Here is a 19,880-nt window from a genome sequence, read left to right as displayed (position 1 = left end):
AATTCTGCTGCTTTACTTTCATACAGAGAAAAAGCCAAGAGATGTATAGCAAATATTGACTTTTTTATACTGCCGTTTAGAGTTCTAGAGTCACAGCTCCAAACTCAGAAGAAGAGCTATGAGAATGAGTTGGAAGCTCTCAAGGGAGAGATCCAGGGTCTACGGGAGGAAAACAACCGCCAGCAACAGCTACTTGCCCAGAACCTGCAACTGCCTCCTGAGGCTCGAATTGAAGCCAGTTTACAGCATGAGATTACCCGGCTGACCAATGAGAATCTGGTATGTAGGTCATTCATTGGGGATGTCCTCAAAAGTATTGCTTAGATTGTGTTTTCATTTATTCATTTGTCTGCAACTCAAGGCTGCCCACTGTCATTTTCTTCTATATGCTGTCTGCATAGGAAAAGCAATTAAAAAAGAGAATCTTGCCTGTAATGGAAATGGAAGGATTGTCTTTTCAAGTATATTCCTGGCTGCCATAGCAGGATTATGGACATGGTAGAGGGAGGAATAGGATTAAGTGTTTGGAAAGCCCTATGCTATAATCACTACACTGGACTCCTGGGGCTGAAAAGGTACATATCAATTTAAAGTGGTTCTAATCTCTAAAGGTCTTTACCTAATGCATTCTCTGCATTAAAATGGTATTAAACCCAAAAACAGAAATGAATTGCAGATTACCAATCATTTGATGTGGTGGCTCTATTAGTTTTCTTTTTTTTTGCTTTTTTCCCTTTGTTCTCACCTGGTGATCTGGCCAGTATCGCACCTCCTGTACTAGAGTGCCTCCACACTGGATAAAGGAGCACAGGGGGCACCTTTTTGGAGAGCATTGTTGTCAGACTGGGGGTAGGAGAGTGTTAGATGTAATAGCAGATTTAGATACACTAACACATTGAAGCCAAACTCCAGCTCACACTTTTATATGCAGTTACAGCAGACTTTTTTTTAGGAATAAAGGTTTTACATAAATAAAATCTGATGATTGTAAGCACCCCTGTAAGTGTTAATGGGTTTGCCTCATCCCTCAAACTGCTACATCTGCAGGAGAGCTTGTTCTTTTGAAACACAGCAAAATTACCGGCCAGATCACCAGGTGATAGTAGAGATGATATAAGGATAAGTTCACCTTTGGGAACATGCTACACCCAATTTTATGGTGGAACATGTAGCACGTTACCAGTGCTGCAGTGGGCTCCGCCCACACGGGCGCATCATTCATACACACAGCTCTGAATGAACTACAAGTCCCGACATCCCTAGGAGCTGTCGCCTTGTAGTCCTCTGTGGCACTGTGGAGCGCTGTGGTAGCTCATTGAGTCTTCCTGTCAAGGAGTATCGGCTTCCCTGTACAGGATGTATGGCAAGCAAATACTCTGACAGTGTGCAGGAGACCTGCATGGCATCTGCTGATTGCTGGTGCAATGCTTTCCAGGCTCCTACTGCAAAAAATGAATACACATATTTTTTTTTTTTTTTTTTTTTTTTTTAAGTGAACTTATTCTGTAAAACGAATGCAGCCAACACATCTAAGAATTGGTAAGCTGCAATAGAACACATGCTTTCTCTTGGATTTATTAGCACTTTAAGGTAAACACTTTTTCACTATATGTCCCCGTCCCCCTCCAGCACTTACCCAAGTCCCATATTGATCCAGCACTGTGCCTAGCTTACAGTCTTCTCTCCCCTCTCTTTCCCCTCTGTCTGCTCTCACATACTTTTCTGAAAGCAGTGGGAGCCATTGACGCTTCTGCTGCTGTCAGTCAAATCCTGTGAGAAGGGAATGGGGTGCAGGACCGTGCTGCGCTGTATGTGTCTATGGAAGCACACAGCCCAGCTCGGGGATTGTGACTGCACGTGTGCCCCCAAGTGGCTTGCCATGAGGGCACATGGAGAAGAGATGAAGCGGAGATCTGAATTCTTTATTTGGAGAGGAACTCAAGCCAAAACTTTTTGTTTTAGATAGATTAGAGTAACAAAGGAAAAAGTATCAGGATCAATACATTTTTTGATATAGGGGTTCTAGCACTTCTAAAAACAATATAAAAATGTTTTTATTGTCCCCCCCCCCCATTTTAGAGCTCTATTTTACTTCCTGCTCCAGTGACACAGCCAGATCTCCCCAAAGGACACACATACATCTATAACTCCTATCAAATCCATCAGGAAAAATGTTTGGAATGAAGTTTCACTTTAAAGAGTTTTGCTGGATTTATCATTTTTGCCTATTTTAAATAAAATAAATGCGCAAACTTGAGATGCCACGTCTGCATTCTGGGCATATGTTCCTGAACACATACTAAACATGGGCACCATTCATTGAAGCGTTCAGCCCCATTTCAGCCTGCCATCAACTTTAACAGACTGCAGACAGCGGGGCTACACGCTGCATCTGTGCCTCTCAGGTGAACTAAAACGCTGGGATTTGACACACCATGGGAATGATTTACTGGAGAGTAAAAAATCTGGTGCAGCTGTGCATGGTAGCCAATCGGCTTCTAAAGCTGGCCATACATTTTACAATTTTCTTTAGATTTATCTTCGACTATGTAGTGGAAAGGCCTGCCTGCATACATATTGAAAGTGTTTCAGTTTGATCGTATATTATATGTTTTAGGTAAATCTAATGGAAAATTGTACAAGAAAAATATCTAATGTATAGCCAGTCTATCTTCAGCTTGTTTAATTAAAGTGGTTCTAAAGTCTAAACATTTTTTACCTTAAAGGAGAAGTACAGCCAAAGCTTGCTCGTTCTGCACTCCTGTGACCTGTTTTCAGCAGACTGATGTCACAGAGCTAGTCCAGGCTCAGGAAACATGACCATGCGGTCAGGATCCACCCACATACCTGGACCGGGACCCGGCTCAGGCTCTCAGCGAGCCGCTGAGAGCCTGAGCCGGCCGCTCCCAGCCCCACAGCCCAGTGTTTCAGTGCGGTGAGCGTGGGGGGGGGGCAGAGCAGACAGCGGTGACTGCCAATCACCAGTTTTCTGCTCAGGGACCACTGAGAACTGAGCAATCAGCAGTGTTTGTTCGATTGGTTCTCAAGCTTAGAGCCGGCAAGGGACATATGCAGCATCGGACTTGCATCCACCTAGGTAAGTATGATTAAAAAAAAAAAAAAATCTCATACTTCGCTTTTAATGCATTCCTTGCATTAAGGTAAAAAATGTTTAAGCATCAGCATCCCCACTCACCCCCACCCCCCCTTTCACTTACCTGAGCCCTGATTGCAGTGCACGTCTGCAGCTCTTCTCCCCTCATTTCCGGCTCTGGCTGGCTTTGCTGGGGCACTGGAATTCATTAGCTCCCAGTGCTGTCAATCAAAGCCAGTGACGCTGAAGGGGGGGGGGCCAAGTCCCACTGTCAATGGATGCTGCAGCCGAGCTTGGGAGCCAGCGCGCATGAGTGCCCTCATTGGAAGCGCCTTCGCATGGGGGCACTGGACAGAGAGGAGTGGACAGGAGCGCCAGTGGAAGACCCAAAAAGAGGAGGTTAGCGGCCGCTCTATGCAATTCCATTGCACAGAGCAGGTAAGTATAGACATGTTTGCAAACGGGAAAGTCTGGACAGCCGCACTTCAATGAAAATGTCTTTATTAAATAAAAATTCAGTCCATACAGCATGCGGAAACAGTGGAATCAAAAAGAACTGACGCGTTTCACACCCCTTACTGGTGCTTAGTCATAGACCTGTTTGTTATTTTTTTGTTTTTTACCTTCACAATCACTTTAAGCTTTGACAAAAATATACCTGGAAACTGATTGGTTTTTATGCAGATGTAGCACTAACTCTCGATGGAGCTGCTAATTTAAGTTGGTCTGTTACCTTCACTCTCCTTCCCTCTGTTTCACCGGCAGCGGGTCTAGGGTTCCGTTGAGTTTACCTCTGGACGACACACACACCAACACTTGAGTACGTTTTCAATGCTTTATTAAACAACTTGCTTAGGAAGTAGCAGGAAAGAGGTGGAAAGGAAACTGCAGAAGAAACTCATATCTTCTTGTAGGGTCTTTGACAAATGTCCTGGTAGAATTTAGATATTATAATAGGATGCGCTCCCCTCATGGGACACACTCCTTGCCCGCCTGGATAGGCCTCTCTCACTTGCCTAGCAGCCAGTACATAGCAGGAACAAAAGTCTCTGTCACAGACTTGTTTGGGACAAATCCGTACGATCCTCTGCCACAGGATGTATTGGTCTTTTTCTGCAATGAACGTCAGTCACAGTGCCTGAACCTTTAAGCCAACCCGGCAACACTATGCTGTATAGTTACTTTCGGATACGTCCTCCAACCGAGTCACCAGGCCCCTCTCCAGACCAGCACTCTGCATGATCCTTCCATGACGGGTCCTCCCCTGGGATCTCCTCGGATGTCCAGCTTCTTCACACGGGATAGACAGCTCAGGACCATTTCTCGGCCGCTGTGGTAGGCCCCAGACAGGCCTCTGGGCCCACCCCTGCGCCGCAGCGACGTGGGCCTCCGGAACGGAGGACCACAAGATAGCTCTCTAATGCATACCTGTCGGCCAGGAGGGCCAGCAGGTGGCTGTAAAACGAACCCCAAAAAATGTCTGTCCCATAAATACCCTCGCCCAGAATGCAACTCTGAGGACCACCTCCACCGAGTTGTCTCCGGGACAAAAGAGCATCCATACGCTTCGACACGTTGACTTTCCAACACTAACCAGTGATAACAGCGACACCCACCGGTCAGCATGGAAACACACGCAACGTCAGCCAAGCTGGAACAGAGGCAAACTTAACCTTCCTAACGAACAAGTTACTAAATTTACCTAACGTGGTAGATCACAAATCTACCAGTGCTACACAGAGCATAGTGTGCAGGTAGCATTATTGGTTTCTGTGGGCAGTTGCTCTGTTTTTGTTGCTGGTTTCTTTGCTCAAGTTTTGGTAAATCAACCTCAATGGCTACATGTGTGTCTCCTATTAGACAAGCCCCATTTAATATGGATTATTTTTGGTGAGAAGAATTTAAATCATTCTGTTACTAGACCACTTACTTTATTTGGAAATACCGTATTTGGCTGTTTTTAGGAGCACCATGCACAAGACAGCATTACCAATGAAATTGTTTTACTAGCATAGTAAAATATTATATGTGAAATCTAAAATCATGCTTTTAATTTATTAACCATGGCTCTGGAATTGAGATTTGTAATTATTGGTCATTGTGAACAAATTAGTCCTTAATGTGAAATTCTAATTGAAGAGGGTACATGCATTCTACCTATTTTTTCAGTATTTTGAGTAGTTCTAAGCAGATGATCCCATGAAGTATCAATCGTACCGGATTTCACTTTACAGACGGATCATTGTATGTAAATCACACATCTGCTTGCTCTTTTGTCCTTGTAGTGTCGTTGAAAACTAACTGAGATTCAGCCTGTCTGGCTGTCTGATGCTGTCGACATGACAAGGCTTCATTGTGTCCCTTACCATCACAGCTTTCAGTGTCATTGTGTCCTGTCTTCATGTTCAGCACAAGAGCACAACTTCTTACTAACCGCATCTGTACACAAAGTTATTCTAACCACAACCCAATGAAATTCTCTAGATTGCAATTTAATTTCACCATTGTTTATTGTACATGACATTATATACAATCCAGTGCAGGTTGAGTGACATACAGATTTGAATCTCCATACTTACAGATAACGTTGTATGTCAGATATGGAATGTTGCAAAGTTTGCCCCATCTGCTTTGACATTTTGTGTACAGTGATTTCATAATTTTATTTTTTTGCCTTTTTAATTTCACCACAGTCCTGGCATTTACCATTACCAAACAGCAAACATGATCATATTTTTTTCTTTTGGTTTCTCTAGTTTTAGGTGTAATGTAGTTTATTTGTGTACATTTTGTTAATACCATCAAACTCAGTTGAACTCTGTCCATCTTCCTAATGCCATTTATGCAGCACTTATTAGTTTACAATCCTAAAGATTATATCTATAAATCTTAATGTGTGAGTAAGTGAGGGAATTCTGGGGCAATGGCCGGTAATACATGGTTTGAATCTCAGCCACTTCAGCAGGAACCGGTCAAAATTTGAACTGTTAATGGGCAGGCTGAATGTACCAAGTTGATCGATCTGTCAACTTGGGTACAACCAGCCTGCCAGATTCTCTTGCGATTATCACTAGCAGCTGCTAGCAATAATCACGCTCTTCTCCTGGCATGGATGGCTTCCCCTGCTGGGAGAAGATAATTGCTGATTCCCCCGTCAGCACTGTCTCTGTGTTGATGGGGGAATCGTGTGAATTTATTTCTTGCAACTCGTAGTTGCAGAAAAGAAATTTGCACTGTGTATGGCCTGCCTATGACTAGGGATGACTGTGGGTATGTTTGGATCATGGTCTGAGCTCATCTGGGCATTATCACTGAATTTAACCAATCATAAGTGGCCCAAGACATTCTCTGACCCACAGCTGCACATGTATATGCATGGCTGCAGGGCGGGGAATGCCTGGACCATCTGATTGGCCACTTCCTAGCTGTATTGCCCAAGTGGGTTCGGACTAGGATCCCTGTGACTATGAGATCCATAGTTCTGAAAGGTAGTGTATACAGGTCGTGTATCCCAGGGACCTGGCAAGGTGAGTAACAGATTGCTTTTATTAGGAAGTGTCTGTGATTCAGAAACCAAGCCGAACTGTTGAGATTATCTGAATTCAATTTTTGAAGGGTTCGGTCAGCAGTTTTTTAATTAATATAAAAGGTATTGTGTTCGGAACATGATTTAATTAATTTTTTTAATAGTTTAATCAGGTAAATATATGAAATATCGCATTTTCATATTTCTTATTGCATTTTCATATTTCTTATATACCTAAATAGTTACAACTCAAGTTACACACAACAATTTTTTTCGTATTTAGACAAATCCAATCAACAAAAAGGTAAACAAAATGTTATAGACTCACTACTACATTTTTATTTTTTGTAAAATTAACTTTTATGAAAGTGATAAATAATTGGATTGTACAAAAGTTGAAAGATTGAGCTGGACCCATAAAGTTGCCTTATAGGTGTTGCTATCCAGTAGTGTTGTGATGAGGGCGATGTAGGTGATCTGGTTATTTTATTTGGCAGGTAGCGTCCATACCCTAGCAGACCACCACAATTTCCTTGATTTATAGGGCAAAGTGGCAAGAGTAAAAATTGAAATGCCACACTATATACAAAATGATATGGATCCAAATCATTCAGTGCCCAGATATAGATTCTAACATCCCACTGAATAGTTACAATGGTAGACAGCATGGATTGTGTATGAACCAATTGCTGACAAGATCTGTGAAGATTAAAATAAAATAAAAAAACGATTGAAGTTCCAGTCAATATTCAGTCCTTATACATTGTTTCCTATTGAAAACCCTGATGAAAGGGATGTTTGTGGGGCCTTCCAAAAAGCATTGTATACTCCTTTTATTAACATAATAAATGAAATAGTGTAGCGCTACCGAAACTACTAAATTATGTGCTCAAAACAGAATTACTATGACAAAACTTATACTTTTGACTTATAGAAATCTTAAATAAGTCAGCTTTCCCCTAATTCAGAAGTAGATGTGATAAAAGTCCAAACACATCATATACTTAAATCAGTAGAGAAGTAGCCCTATTAGAAGCTTCAGTTATGAACAGTGCCAGTAATCTTCTGTGAAATGTTCCACAAAGCATGTGGCAAGTGAGTCCACTCACCTCTATATTGGACCTCAAAGCTTCCTCAGAGGTCAAAAGAGCTTTTCCATAATGGGTACATTATCCAATCTGTCTTTGGCCATAGCCCCTCTCACCAACATCCTCTGTAAGCAACAGCAACAAGAGCATCATAAAATGTAAAAAAAAAGCATTACACATCACTGGCCTCCTTCAAATGTGCACACGATGGCATCATCAGCAGGTACCACTCCTATACGCATTACACCACAAACAGAGCTTCCTCAGTAGGTCCTTTTATTGTCCACTTGACTCCTACTGGAATAAAATTTTATCTGGACTACTGAGCAGTGCTGTGGTGCTTTAGTTCCTAGTTCCATGTCTCATACCGCACAGCTCATGAAGTGGGAACTCCATCAACATGGTGGGAGCACCTAACAGTGTACATTATTTTCCAACTGGATTTTTTTTTCTTTTACCAAGAATGGAAAGCCTTTTTTACACTGACTTGCTCTCAGCTCCTGATTCTTCATGTTGGATGTAATATTTTATATTTTGCCTATTGTGCCAGGATGCCATGATTTGCATGGTTCTTCTGTAGTTGCTCCCTTCTATTTATATTCTGTCTACCCTGCAGTTTTTAAACTTGTAATTTATAGTTGGCAATTCTTTGGGCAGAATTCTACAAGCTTGTTATATATGCCATATGACTTTACTACACAATATTTTTTTTTTTTTGTACTCACTGACAGGTAAATTACCCACAGCATAATATATGTACCTGCACAAGCAAGTGTATCTTCTGACAGATGAAATTATCTGTTGTGCCATAAAAGCCATACTTTAAATGAATGGTTCATTAGACTTGTAGGGGATGTGTAGATTTTTTTTTTACTTGCTGAATTCTGCCCAAATCAGCACTGACACTCCTATACATGCAGTACACACATCCGCCCGTTGGTGGCGCTGTTACCTAGCTGTCTGGTCCTGTTCTACACTAACCTTGGCTTGGCAAGTTGTATGCAAAACCTGCTATGTTGTTTAAAAGGGTGTTTTTTATTAAGATAATGTTAATCTCTGCAGGATCTAATGGAGCAACTTGAGAAGCAGGATAAGACAGTCAGGAAGCTGAAAAAGCAGTTGAAAGTATTTGCAAAGAAAATCGGGGAGCTGGAAGGTAATATGCTGCATCTGCTTTTGTATCATCCAGTTTAATCTGAATATACTGTTTGCTTGATTTTCTCCTCCCACATGGCTTTATAAGAATTCTGTAAACTGGATATTTTTTTTGCTCTGACATTCCTTGAGGAGATGGCAAATAGTTCCAGCATGTACCATGGTAAAAATGTCTGCAGAAGCATTTTCAATACAAATTTCATGCTATTAACTCGGATCTAGCTCCACTATAAGTGGATGTTACTGTGTTGCAGGGAAACCAAAAAAGATATCACACTGGGTCTCCATCTTGGTGATGGTGGCTTTTTATATTTGGACTTCATTAGTGTCATAAAACCCTCAGCCAGATTTGCATATCATGACAAATGAATATACCAATATAGGCATTTGTAAGTAGAACTGATTAAAAAAAAAAAAAATTCCAAATACCTTATTTTATTCTTTATATATATATATATATATATAATGCTGGTCAGGTGACTTTTATTCATATGCTCTGCACTGTGCAATCGGTGGGCAGAGCAACCATTAAACTTCCGATGTATCCTGCAGAAATCACTGCAGGAAGTTTTATTTGTTTTTCTGTGGCTGCCCAGCGTTGATTGGCAGTCACATAGTTTAACTGAAGAAAAAGTATTCTAAATTAAATGAAAAAAAAAAAAATCATCAACAACCGTTTAAGCAATTATTGCTATCCAAAATAACGGTAATAAAATGAATTAAAATGGTGTTAAACAATTTTTTTTTTTTTTTAATGGGCCCTTAAGTGGTTTGTGCCATAATGTGCTAGTATGCCCCACCACTTATCTGTCAAACGGTGCCCTCTATTGCTGCACTGTCATTGTTGCCGTTGGTCCTGGGCGCTTCCATCTTTGTCCCATCTTTCTTGCGGGTTCCATCTGTTTCTGCTGCTTGATTGGCCATGCTGGGATGATGTCACTCCCCCACATGTCCACAGGGAGGCACATCATTGCTGCACAGATCTGATGCTGTACATGTACTCTGAACTGCCCATATGTGGCTTAGTGTACATGAAAGCTGACAGGCAGAGGGAAGCATTTATGACAGTAGAGACCAATAAAGTGTCTCATAAAATCCCTACCTGGCAGCAGTTTTTTTTTTTTTTAAGTTGCGTTAAATACCTCTTTAAATAATAGTTGTTTTATAATGGCGAAGTTGGTTCTGAGCCCCAGTCATTGGGAGATATGGGACAGCTTGTTAGAAATTAGGAAATTAATGGTTTCCCAACAGGCACCAAGGGGAGCATGCACAATAAGAGTGGCAATGTGGCACAGGATCGCCTGCAATGGCGTTGTGACTGACAATGGGGCAGTGCATAGATATTGCAAGGCAACCAGGTATTTATAAAGATCAAACAGATGGATGGTAGTATGCATATGCACACTAGCATAGGACCTAATTTTGAAGACACATATATAAAGAAATGTTTTGGGTTTAATGACACTTTAATACATTACCTCTATATACTCGATAAGGATTCTCAGACAATTCAACAGAATTGTCATGTACACTCAAGGCACCACAGAAACACCAATTTCTATATTTACAATGTAGAACTTAAAAGATGCTGAACAAAAGAAAACTGATAGTGTCTCACATTATAAATATAGATATTGGACTTGAATGCAATACCTTTTTTTTAATCAATAAACTATTATTTATTTATTACATTTTAGTACGGTTTCAATCCAGTCAGTGTTCTAGCATTTAGAAGCTTCAACCTGTAGATTATACAAAGCTTGCAATGAGGCTATAGAGTCAGGAGGGGTGTAAAGAAAGTAACGATCATAACCAACATTTTAAGTCTTCTCCTATCTATCCAAAAAAAAAAATGTAGCTGGAGTTAGGTTTTAAAAAAACAATGGACTTCTGGGAAATATGATTTGCTTAGTAGGATAATCCACCATACCCCTTACAATGGGTATTTAGGACATGACACATCCAGACTTTGGTCTTCATGGTGTGCCGTAGGGTTCTTTTGTTATAGATGTCCTCTGGTTTCGGCATAATTACAGTTTGCACATTTCATATGTATTACAGTTGGTCAAATGGAAAATATGTCTCCTGGTCAAATAGTAGTTGAACCTATTCGTCCACTCAATATACCACGTAAGGAGAAAGACTTCCAAGGAATGCTGGAGTATAAGGAGGAGGATGAACCAAAATTAATTAAAAATCTTATATTGGGGAAGTATATGCAAATGTATTTTTTCCTATGTATTCTGAGCCATAAGCACCACCATACAGCAGCAAATCAAGGCTCTCAGGCTGACCTAAATTTCAAACGTATGGTGAAATATATAGAGCTGTGCTGGTTGGTATGGTAATTAAATGGCTGGAGGAAAAGTTTGGTGATTGTGCCACAGACATAGCTAGGTTTGGTCATCGTACACCGATATATGCCTTCTGCCATTTGTAACATTTTGCAGACATCCTAAACCTCGTATAGCATCCTTACTACTATATATCTGGTTACTGCAATGAAGCAATTTATGTTCCACATACGGTTTATTATCTCCCATCTAAAAATTTAGAACTGAAATTGTCTACCAATATAATCAGTCTGAATTTGAATAATTAATGGAGAGTTGCCAAATGAGCAAATTGATCATAAATGGTCATTGTGTGGGGAATGGCCTACCTCACTTCTGCTTGGTGATAATGCACAGCTGTTATCATCTGCTTTGTCATTTGGAATAAAGTGAAGATGATTTAGTAAACCTAGGCTACCTATTCACTGCCTGCTATATTTTAGCAGTAAGTAATTGACCTTCACTTGTGATACTAAAGCAGTGTAAAGCTGGGCATAGATGAGTCCGTTTTTTTTTTTTTTTTGTTCAGCGAGTGGGTTGAGCAAAAAACTGCCCCCCCTGTGTCTTTGTATTCTGACAGCAGGGAGACTTTCCCCCATAAGAATACACTGATCAAGCTATAGCCAGCAGCACTGATCAAGTGTCTAAAATCCAACAGGGTGGTTGATCGGTAGATTGACTTCTGTTCAACTACCGTGGCCACATATGGATTGAAATGTGGTCAGTGCCTGCTGAACCAGATGAATTTTGGACTATGTATGGCCAGCTTAAGAGTAAGGCCTCTTGCACACAATACTCCTGTTTGAGCATCTATTTTTTCAGCCTTTTTTTTTTTTTGGAAGCATTTGCACGCATATGCGTTCGTGCAAGTTTGTGAGTTTTCGCGCACATGCGAGCAAACTTTTTCTCGCGTTGACAATATGTAATGGACATTTGTGTGCAAATGAGGTGTAAATTGATGACCAAAAATGCTGAATTTTCTATTCTTTATTTTTTACTGAAAAATACACGCCGTTTGTTTATGCTCATGTCTGCATAGGCACATTACAATTAGAGGGCTGTATTTTAGCTCAATAAAAAAATAAGCTGTCCTGAACTTTTTTCAAGCTGCAATGTGCAAGAGGCCTTAGTGAGTACATGGTAATTGACGCGAAACGCATATACATTGTCTGAGCCTTAACAAACATAATAGAAATTGCATTTTAAAAAAAACTTGTAAAACCACACAGTTAGTTGAAGTAGAAAATTGGCTTTAAAAGTTAAGTATGGCCAAAGCTTTTTTGGACACACTTCTCTTGCACACTCCTGTGACCCAGATTCATCCGACAGCTGACTTCACAGACCCGGTCCAGGTTTTGCAAGGAACCCGACTTTAAAGTCAAGATCCACCCGGCATGCTGCTGAGAGCCTGAGCCAGCATCTCCTGCCTCCTTCACAGCCCGTTGCTTCTGTGAGTGCTGCAGGGGCAAAACAAAGACTGGGTGACTGACCATCACCACTCTACTCAGTGAACACTGAGGACTGAGCGATCAGCGGTCATGTGATTGCTCAGTTCTGTTTTAGAGCCAGTGTGGGACAGCTGCACCCAACTATATAGGTAAGTATGTACAGTATCTCACAAGTGAGTACACCCCTCACATTTTTATAAATATTTTATTATATCTTTTCATGTAACAACACTGAAGAAATGACACTTTGCTACAATGTAAAGTAGTGAGTGTGCAGCTTGTAAAACAGTGTAAATTTGCTGTCCCCTCAAAATAACTTGACACACAGCCATTAATGTCTAAACCGCTGGCAACAAAAGTGAGTACACCCCAAAGTGAAAATGTCCAAGTTGGGCCCAATTAGCCATTTTCCCTCCCCGGTGTCATGTGACTCGTTAGCGTTACAAGGTCTCAGGTGCGAATGGGGAGCAGGTGTATTATTAAATTTGGTGTTATCGCTCTCACTCTCTCATACTGGTCACTGGAAATTCAACATGGCACCTCATGGCAAAGAACTCTCTGAGGAGCTGAAAAAAAGAATTGTTGCTCTACATAAAGGTGGCCTAGGCTATAAGAAGATTGCCAGGACGCTGAAACTGAGCTGAAGCACGGTGGCCAAGACTATACAGCGGTTTAACAGGACATGTTCCACTCAGAACAGGCCTTGCCATGGTCGACCAAAGAAGTTGAGTGCACGTACTCAGCGTCATATCCAGAGGTTGCCTTCGGTAAATAGACGTATGAGTGCTGCCAGCATTGCTGCAGAGATTTAAGGGGTGGGGGTCAGCCTGTTAGTGTTCAGACCATACGTCACACACTGCATCAAATTGGTCTGCATGGCTGTCATCCCAGAAGGAAGCCTCTTCTAAAGATGATGCACAAGAAAGCCCGCAGTTTGCTGAAGACAAGCAGACTAAGGACATGGATTACTGTAACCATGTCCTGTGGTCTGATGAGACCAAGATAAACTTATTTGGTTTAGATGGTTTCTAATGTGTGTGGCGGCAACCAGGTGAGGAGTACAAAGACAAGTGTGTCTTGCCTACAGTCAAGCATGGTGGTGGGGAGTGTCATGTTCTGGGGCTGAATGAGTGCTGCCGGTACTGGTGAGCTACGGTTTATTGAGGGAACCATGAATGCCAACATGTACTGTGACATACTGAAGCAGAGCATGATCCCCTCCCTTGGGAGACTAGGCCGCAGGGCAGTATTCCAACATGACGACCCCAAACACTCCTCCAAGATGACTACTGCCTTGCTAAAGACGCTGAGGGTAAAAGTGATGGACTGGCCAAGCATGTCTCCAGACCTAAACCCTAATGAGCATCTATGGGGCATCCTCAAATAGAAGGTGGAGGCGTGCGGGATCTCTAACATCCACCAGCTCCAGGATGTCCTCATGGAGGAGGACTCTAGTGGCAACCTGTGAAGCTCTGGTGAACTCCATGCCCAGGAGGGTTAAGGCAGTGCTGGAAAATAACATAATATTGAAATATAAATATTGACACTTTGGGCCCAATTTGGACATTTTCACTTAGGGGTGTACTCACTTTTGTTGCCAGCGGTTTAGACATTAACCACTTCAGCCCCGGAAGGATTTACCCCCTTCCTGACTAGAGCACTTTTTACAATTTGGCACTGCGTCGCTTTAACTGCTAATTGCGCGGTCATGCAGTGCTGTGTCCAAACGAAATTTGCATCCTTTTCTTCCCACAAATAGAGCTTTCTTTTGATGGTATTTGATCACCTCTGCGGTTTTTATTTTTTGCGCTATAAACGGAAAAAGACCGAAAATTTTGAAAAAAAAATATTTTCTACTTTTTATTATAATAAAAATCCAATAAACTCAATTTTAGTCATACATTTAGGCCAAAATGTATTCGGCCACTTGTATTTGGTAAAAAAAATGTCAATAAGCGTATATTTATTGGTTTGCGCAAAAGTTATAGCGTCTACAAACTAGGGTACATTTTCTGGAATTTACACAGCTTTTAGTTTGACTGCCTATGTCATTTCTTGAGGTGCTAAAATGACAAACCCCACCCCCAAATTACCCCATTTTGGAAAGTAGACACCCCAAGGAAATTGCTGAGAGGCATGGTGAGCCCATTGAAATTTTTTTTTTTTTTTTTTTTGTCCCAAGTGATTGAATAATGACAAAAAAAAATTACAAAAAGTTGTCGCTAAAATTGCACCCCAAAATACATTTAGCTGCTTCTCCTGAGTATGGGGATACCACATGTGTGAGACTTTTTTGGGAGCCTAGCCGCGTACGGGGCCCCGAAAACCAATCACCGCCTTCAGGATTTCTAAGGGCGTAAATTTTTTATTTCACTCTTCACTGCCTATCACATGTTTGAGCAATATATCATTTAGTGACAACTTTGTGCAAAAAAAAAAAAAAAATTGTCTTTTTCCCGCAACTTGTGTCACAATATAAAATATTCCATGGACTCGACATGCCTCTCGGCAAATAGCTTGGGGTGTCTACTTTCCAAAATGGGGTAATTTGGGGGGGTTTTGAACTGTCCCGGCTTTTTATGCACAACATTTAGAAGCTTATGTCACACATCACCCACTCTTCTAACCACTTGAAGACAAAGCCCTTTCTGACACTTTTTGTTTACATGAAAAAAATTTTTTTTTTTTTTTTGCAAGAAAATTACTTTGAACCCCCAAACATTATATATTTTTTTTAAAGCAAATGCCCTACAGATTAAAATGGTGGGTGTTTCATTTTTTTTTTTTTTCACACAGTATTTGCGCAGCGATTTTTCAAACGCATTTTTTTGGGAAAAAACACACTTTTAAAATTTTAATGCACTAAAACACACTATATTGCCCAAGTGTTTGATGAAATAAAAAAGATGATCTTAGGCCGAGTACTTGGATACCAAACATGACATGCTTTAAAATTGCGCACAAACGTGCAGTGGCGACAAACTGAATACATTTTTAAAAGCCTTTACAGGTTACCACTTTAGATTTACAGAGGAGGTCTACTGCTAAAATTACTGCCCTCGATCTGACCTTCGCGGTGATACCTCACATGCATGGAGCAATTGCTGTTTACATTTGACGCCAGACCGACGCTTGCGTTCCCCTTAGCACGAGAGCAGGGGGGCACAGAGATGCTTTTTTTTTTTTTTTTTTTTTTTTTTTTTTTCTTATTTTTTTGCTTTTTTATCTTATTTTTAAACTGTTCCTTTCATTTTGTATTTTTTTTTTATTATCCCAGGGAATGTAAATATCCCCTATGATAGCAATAGGTAGTGACAGGTACTCTTTTTTTTGAAAAAATTGGGGTCTATAAGACGCTAGATCTCTCCTCTGCCCTCAAAGCATCTGACCACACCAAGATCGGTGTGATAAAATGCTTTCCCAATTTCCCAATGGCGCTGTTTACATCCGGCGAAATCTAAGTCATGAAATGCTCGTAGCTTCAGGTTTCTTAGGCCATAGAGATGTTTGGAGCCACTCTGGTCTCTGATCAGCTCTATGGTCAGCTGGCTGAATCACCGGCTGCATTCTCAGGTTCCCTGTTGAGATTGGAGAGCCAGAGAAAAACACGGAAGACTGTGGGGGGGGGCATTCCCTCCCATTGCTTGTAAAAGCAGTCTAGAGGCTAATTAGCCGCTAGGATTGCTTTTACATGAAAGTTGAACGCTGGCTGAAAAGAATGATACCAAGATGATACCTAAACCTGCAGGCATCTTTCTGGTATAACCACTTAAAGTCCTGAATGGCGTACCTGAAGACAAAAAAATGGTTAACAATAAAACACAGTAAACGGTAAAGTAGAAATAATTGCATACCTGAAAAGCAAACATGATAAAACATAATAACAATAAAACATTGCAGAATAGAATACAGTAAAAAAGAGCAGAACAATAGAGAGAGAATAGAGAGAGAGAACAATAAAACGACAACTATTTTTTTTTTTTTACACTTTTTTTTGTAACTGTAACTTTTATAACTGTAACCGGTTCCAGGTTCGGGTCTCTCAAAATGCGATGGCATCTTGGGAGACCCTGTGAAAGTGTGCCTAGTCTGTGCAATGCTGTACCCTACGCTAATACTCAACTAGTGAATGGTAGCATTCAAAACATTCACCAATGCAAAGACCAGGATTGTCAGGACAGGAGGGACAATAATAGCGGGTGTCACGCCTATATCCGCGCTTGCTGCAGACACAACATCTTTTTTGGGGGGGTTCGTTGGGTAGGGGTACTCGGGAGGACATAAAGAAAATGCCTCTCATGCAGCCGACTGCATTTGGTTGGGGATGTGAATGGGGGAAGTACGGGCGCTGCAGAAGTGGTGGGTTCCCAATTATTAGGATTGGCGAATGCAGCAGGAAGGGCACTATGGGAACGACGGGCCTGTGTTTGTCTTCTTGGTGGCAGCGGGACACTACTTGTGCTTGCCACCTCACCAGCTTGAACTGCACTTATGGAACTCGCCACGTCACCAAGTGTTACTGCAGTGCTGGTTTGACTATGACCGGGGTGTACTAGGCCGCTGGTGCTTGCCAGTTCACCAAAACGCTACCAAAAAAACTGTTCGCGATCGCAGGGCTCAGGCCTGACTCTGCGAACGCTGCAGTTATGCGTTTAGTGTTTTGTAAGTGACAGTGATCGATCGATACTGCACTTGGGTGGGCTGGGCCGGGCGGAGGGGCAAAACGCAGGTGCTAGCAGGTATCTGGGCTGATCCCACTAACACTGCGTTTTTGGGAACCCTAAACTGCTGGGGACACTAGTATAGATCTGATCGAATCAGATATTGATCCGTTCAGATACTATACCACTGAGGGAGGTGTACGGTGCGTGCGTGGGTGTTAGCGCTACTGGCACTAACCTGACGCTGCCTGGGGCTGGTGCTTGCCAGTTCACCAAAACGCTACCAAAAAAACTTTTAGCGATCGCAGGGATCAGGCCTGACTCTGCGAGCGCTGCAGTTATGCGTTTAGTGTTTTGTAAGTGACAGTGATCGATCGATACTGCACTTGGGTGGGCTGGGCAGGGCTGGGCGGAGGGGCAAAACGCAGGTGCTAGCAGGCAATGGGGGGTGATCAAGGTGATCAAGGGGTTAAAACTTGGTTAGGGGGGTACCCTAGACCTAAAGGGGGCTAACACTAACTGCCCTACCACACTAACTGTCACAAACTGACACCAATGCAGTAATCAGAAAAAAAAAAAAAAAAACTGCTTGGTGTCAGTGTGACGGGGGGGGGGGGGGGGGGGTGATCGGGGGTGTAATGTATGCCTGGCGTGTTCTACTGTGTGTGTAGTGTTTGTGCACTCACTCGGATGTCTTCTCTCCTTGGCGCCAGAACGGAAAATACAGAGCCGAGGAGAGATGACATCATTTCCTCTGCTGCTGTGTACTATACAGCAGCAGAGAAAGAATCTGATTGGCTGGGAGCGATCGCGGGGGGGGGGGGCACGAATGGATGGTTTACCCCTCACGTCTGATCGCTGCCAGACACAAGCTGACCGCCTCGGGCGGGAGGCAGATCACGTACCAGGTACGTGATTTTGCCTGCCCGTGCCATTCTGCCGCAGTATATCTGTGTTAGGCGGTCGGCAAGTGGTTAATGGCTGTGTGTTAATTTGCTGTCCCGTCAAAATAACTTTACACTGTTATACACGCTGTACACTCACTACTTTACATTGTAGCAAAGTGTAATTTCTTCAGTGTTGTCACATGAAAATATATAATAAAATATTTACAAAAATGTGAGGGGTGTACTCACTTTTGTGAGATACTGTATTTTTTTATTTTACGCACTTCTCCTTTAAGTTGTGGTAAACTATACAGTTAACAGAGACATGGTTGTCTGCATTGAAGCGCATTGCAGCTATCGGCAGTTGCAGCAGTGGGATCATGTTACATGTCCCACCCTAAAAACAGGTGCAAAAAGGTGAACTTATCCTTTAACACCATTTCTGCACAACACACCTGCACTGCAGGGTACTGCAGAGCACCACAGGGTACAGTTTATGCTGCAAAAAAAATGCAGCCTGCGCTAAGTGTTTGTGTAGCCAGAGCCTAGTTGTTTAGACTTAGCTTGAAGTGAAGTGAAGAAACAGATGTTTTATGCAAAGCAAATCATTGTTCAGGGAAATAAGTGACTAGTTTGTCTTACTATCTAAAAGGCCAAACTGAATATTTAGGTTGAAAGTTTTGTAATTAATTTTACGTAAATGATAAATTCACCTTTTTACAAAAAAATATTAAATGCACATTTTTTTGCAGGTAAAAAAAAGTGCATTTTATTATTTTTTGTTGTAGGAGCCTGAAAAGCATTGCACCAGCAATCAGGAAATCACCAGTGCCATGCAGGTCTCCAGCAGACTGTCAGTATATCAACTTGCTTGTACCTCGTACGGGAAAGCCGACACACTCTGACAGGAAGCCTCAATGAACTACCACAGCACTCACAGCACCGTGGTAGTTCATTGAGAACTACAAGCCAACAGCCGCTAAGGCTAAAATTTTGCCAGCTAACGGGGGGGTGGGAGGTCCCTCGCTAGCTGTCAGAGAGGGGGCTGCTCCTTTCATAACTAGTTCGGCACATCACGGATCTGGTGGACTGATCACTGGGAGGGGCTGGGGAAGACCCGGCTGTCATGGTGCACTTTGGCACCAACGATAAAGTCAGAGGCAGATGGAGTGTCCCAAAGAACAATTTTAGGGACTTGGCAGCTAAATTGAGGAAAAGGACCTCCAAGGTAGTATTCTCAGGAATACTACCAGTACATCGAGCCACACCAGAAAGGCATAGGGAGATTAGGGAAGTAAACAAATGGCTGAGGGGCTGGTCTAATAAGGAGGGGTTTGGGTTCCTGGAGGACTGGGCCGACTTCTCAGTCGATCACCAGTACTATAGAAGGGATGGACTGCACCAAAATGAGGAGGGTGCAGATCTGCTTTGGAGTAAAGATGGACAAAAAGAGGGGTTTTTAAACTAGGTGATTGGGGAGGGTCCAGAGGCAGAGATAGTCAACGTGGAACATATTCCAGAGAGTAGTATTGGGGGCATTAGTGGTAGGTTGACTAAAGCACATAAACCCAAGGTAAGTATAGTAACAAGTCCTAGTTGCAATCTCGGAACACCCAATAAGAGGATAGTATGCAACCGGTCTAAACTACGTGGCATGTTCACCAATGCAAGGAGCCTGACGGACAAGA

At 42.1% G+C, this 19,880-nt stretch overlaps 1 pseudogene; it reads left to right on the top strand.

The window, feature by feature from the left end:
* Positions 1–19,880, top strand: part of LOC141133911 (unconventional myosin-Va-like) — a 78,372-nt pseudogene that overhangs the window by 24,365 nt on the left and 34,127 nt on the right.

Source organism: Aquarana catesbeiana, linkage group LG03, assembly GCF_042186555.1.
Source record: "Aquarana catesbeiana isolate 2022-GZ linkage group LG03, ASM4218655v1, whole genome shotgun sequence".
Lineage (NCBI taxonomy): Eukaryota > Metazoa > Chordata > Amphibia > Anura > Ranidae > Aquarana > Aquarana catesbeiana.
This window is presented reverse-complemented; position numbering and strand designations above follow the sequence as displayed.